The sequence below is a fragment of the Triticum aestivum genome, chromosome 3D (assembly GCF_018294505.1).
Source record: "Triticum aestivum cultivar Chinese Spring chromosome 3D, IWGSC CS RefSeq v2.1, whole genome shotgun sequence".
Lineage (NCBI taxonomy): Eukaryota > Viridiplantae > Streptophyta > Magnoliopsida > Poales > Poaceae > Triticum > Triticum aestivum.
In genome coordinates, this window is record NC_057802.1 from 446962895 (window position 1) to 446967314 (window position 4420).

Genomic DNA, 4420 nt, shown 5'->3' on the forward strand with positions numbered 1-4420 from the left:
TCCATCCATCCCCTCGTCTGACACAGAACGCCACAGCTCCTACTTGAAGACCGATCGGCGGCGAGGACGGCAGCAGATGGCAGAGCGACGCGGCCACATCCGGACGGCGAGCAGCAACCATCGGCAAGCTGGAGAGCATCTACCGCCGACCAGCCGGCCTTCAAGCTCCAGCGGCATCCATCTGCCGCAGATCTCTTCAGGTATGGATCCATCTTGCTTTCTCTTCTCGTATTCAGATCTGGTGCTAATGGAGAATTAATCCAGTATAGTTTGGTGTACGAGATGCCCATAGAAATTTTCCGTATTTGATTCCCTAGTCCAGCCCCAATCCCTAATCTTTTTCTTTGAGGAAAGGGCCTAAAAAATTAGACGCTCTAATTAGAATCAGCATCACGTTGCCCAATCTGCAGTGAATTGTAAAGAACAATGCTGGAGCGAGCCCGTGAGTGGAACCTGGGCAAGACTAACTTTAACTCACTGTGAGCTGCCATTTGCCCGTGGAAATATTGCTTCTGACCCATACATAATCCCATTGCTACTCGCTGCATATATATAACCTATACATCTTAAGAATGTAACAAGTAACAATACATATTTTACCATCTCACTAGTCCCATTATTTGTCTTAATAATTAATTTCTTGCCCCACTAATAGTACAATTTAGTTTCTTCAGATGGATGATCAAGGCAGGATGATAGACTTTGGAAGTCAAGGACTTGATGACCATGAATTCAGTCAAAGGACTACAATACCACATCCAAATATTGGTCACCATCAGGACAGTGGTTGCTGTCCGTGCTAGAAGCTGTTGGAGGGGGTCCTTCTTTGGTTAGCTAACCACAAACAGAAGATGAGATATATGCGTATGCTGTGTATTTTGATCTCCATAATCGGTTGATATATATAGAGGAGAGATGCCTACAGCCATGTGTGTAACGGCTAGTTGCTCCAAGGCAACGGCTAGTTGCTTCAAAGTAAAATATTATTTCTTTATGTTTCCTATGTGTGTTCCCATCCTGTGAACCAAACGGCATTCAATTTTCTTTTCCTATGGTTGAGCACTTCATAGGATTTAGGATGCATGCACCTCATTTTCTATACTTTTCCTATTCCTATGTAATTCCTATCCTATGAACCAAAGATGGCCTCAGTATATAGTTTAACCAGCCATTAGATTATTGTCACTATAGTATGTACATGGTGCTCCCTCCTCTCTTTATTTTTTTTCTTTGCACAATAGGGAGTCTTTTAAGTCATATTTTTTTACGGGAAAAACTTTTGATCTATGCATCATCTGTCATGGCAGTACAAGAAACATCATAGTTTGACTATGTTTATAAAAAATACCATCACCCACCATACATATCATTAGATCAATCATGTAGTATATTTTTCATATTATATTTATTTGATATTGTAGGTGTTGACATTTTTAATAGAAACTTCACAAAAGTTGACTTAAGACATAATTAATATGCGGAGCAAAAGTAAGCAGAGGGAGTACCATAGACACAACATGTTGGGTGCTACACATGGAGTAGAGGGAATATGCTCATGTCAATCGAGAAGTAGTATTTGTTTACCTGATTAGAAATTATATTATGTAGATTTTGATTAAAATGATCACGTAGAGGACAAACAAGATAAGCATGATTTCAATTTCCAACCAACTAATACACTATCCTCCCCTACATGTGGCATACAATATATATACAATCTGGACTATACGGTTGTTATCCATCATCTTTGTAAGTAATGCCGAATTGTCTAAGAACATCCAGATGGTCAAGATATACAAATGTCAAATAAGGAGAACAATAATTCAATAATTTAGCAAATTAATGTACCACATACGACATTTTAAAAAGAAAGTACTATGTATGACACGCTCAACGTTTGGTCTAGAATGTTTCAAGACAGGTACCTGAAGTTGCAATGATATTGTTCAATGTAAACATTTAAGTCCACATACGGGATAGTCAAAGTAAAAAAAAATGCACTTGAGACATGCTAAATAGTTAGGACTTTTTAAGACGAGCGATAAAAACTTGCAACATAATACAACAATTATTTCATCTTAAAAATAGAATTTGATTAGTTCAAATCTTTATTCGTCTATGTTCATATTATATGCTATTTTTCTCATCAAGATCGGATAAGATTATCTGAGCTTATATTAATAATGGTTCCAATGTTTTAGTGATTATGTGTCTAGGATCTATAGGTGAGGAGATTAACAATATGTAGCTTGAATTGTGTAAGGAAGAGGCAGCTATGGTAGGGGCTAGTAAGTCGCACCATATTCCTCCTTATTATAGCTTTGCTGCTAGTCCTTACAGTGATTTCCGCTTTTTGATATCCTACTCGAGTTGAAGCCCCGCGTCTTTGCTTGAGGCTTTCATGTCGACAAAAAACGCTTCATTCAAGCTCCACGAGCGTGTGAGTTAGCACCTGGTAACAATTGTTTTGTTAAAAAATTAAAACATAAAATAACTAATAGTTTTTGTTCGAAAAGTGAAATATGATGTTGTGTTTTGATTTATAAGAAAATTGAACTAATATAAAGAAGCCAAGTGTTCAATTGTTAATTCTCTACTCTATTTTTATAGCTCATCACTTGTGACACAATTTATGAAATAAAATATAGTTGTCATATTAACGCAACAATGAAAACAGTTAACCCAAGCCACACATTTTTCTATGATATGAGTACAAAGTAAAATAAAACAGGCCAGAAAAATTAAAGTAAATTCATTTGGCAGAAGAGCGTTCAAACTACAACAATATAAACACAAAAGTGTCGCTGCAAATAAAACAAAAAAAGTGAAACAAGAAGAAAAACATTAAATTAAACTTTTGGGGAGAACATTTAATTTTCAGTCTCTCAAATTGTGGTTCGGGTTCAGGTTTAAATTTGTTCCATTCTAAATCAATGTTGTAACTCTACGCTTATATGTTACTCCTATTAGATTTTTGAAAACTTTTAGTTCATTTCTTTTCTACCTCGGGTGGACAAAATACAACAAAAAATCGGGTTGCATTTGATACATCGATGCATGAGACACGTTCTCAAGATTCTAGCAGGTTTGGTTTGTTTTCTCTCGGTGGTAGTGAACTCTGGTTATGAGGAGGCTCTCCTCCCCTTCTTTCTCTCTCTTTCTCCTTTTCATTGCGAGCTCCTTTATTTTCCCGACTCCCCTCTCCTCTTCCTTCGGTGGCGGTGTCACTTGGAGCGGCGATGGGAAAGGAGCTCGGTTGCTCTTGTAGGTAGTAGGAGTGGCATAGTTTGGGCCTTAGTGCCGGCTGTCAGCTTTGTGCTGGTGTGTGGCCTTATGCCGTTGTCATGCGAGAAGCCACCAGCTGCCCAACCATCTCTGCTTGTGAGCAGCACCTCGTGGTCACCAGCGTCGCCATCCCTAGATCCTCCACTACCAAGGCAAGGGGACAGGGCAGATGTGGTTGTTGGGGAACGTTGCATGGAAAACAAAAAAAAAATCTACGCACACGCAAGATCTATCCATGGAGATGGATAGCAACGGAGGGGAGAGTGTGTCTACGTACCCTCGTAGACCGTGAGCGGAAGCGTTTAGTAATGTGGTTGATGTATTTGAACTTCTTCGCGATCCAACCGACCGAGTACCGAACGTACGGCACCTCCGCGTTCAGGACACGATCAGTTCGGTGACGTCCTTGCCTTCTTGATCCAGCAAGACGGCGAAGTAGTGGATGAGTTCCGGCAGCGCGATGGCGTGGTGATGGTGATGGTGAAGCTATCTCCGCAGGGCATCACCTAAGCACTACGAAAATATGACAGAGGGACTAAACTGTGGAGGGGGGCGCCGCACACGGCTAAAAGATTGTCGTGGTTAGGGGGGGGGGGGGGAGAGAGGAGCAGCCAAGGACGCGCCCCAAGTAGGCCGAATCCTACTTGGGGTCCTCCCCTAGCCACCCCCCTTTCCTTTCTAGGTAAGCGGGGAAAGGCAGGGGAGGGTGGCGCCCCCTTCCTTTCTCCCATGTGGAGGGGAAGGCAGAAGGGGCCACCCCTCCCCCTTTCCTTCCTAGGGCCGGCGGCCAGGGAGAGGGGCTCTCAACCCCCTTGTGGGCTGGTCTGTCCCTCCCTTGGCCCATTAGGCCCATACACCTACCGGGGGTGTCCGGAACCCCTTCCGGTGACCCGATGACTACCCGGTGCACTCCGAAACTCTTCCGGTGTTCGAATATCGAATATCATCGTCCTATATATACATCTTTACCTCCGGACCATTCCGGAGCTCCTCATCATGTCTGTGATCTCATCCGGCACTCCGAACAACATTCGGTCACCAAATCATATAACTCATATAACATTATATCGTCAAAGAACGTTAAGCGTGCGGACCCTACGGGTTCGAGAACTATGTAGACATGACCAAGACACCT

At 42.2% G+C, this 4420-nt stretch overlaps 1 long non-coding RNA gene across 1 annotated transcript; it reads left to right on the plus strand.

The window, feature by feature from the left end:
* LOC123074905 (uncharacterized) lies at positions 1-996 on the plus strand. Its single transcript, XR_006436060.1, has 2 exons — positions 1-200; positions 675-996. It is a non-coding gene; the product is annotated as an uncharacterized lncRNA (long non-coding RNA).
* Positions 997-4420: the final 3424 nt, after the last annotated feature.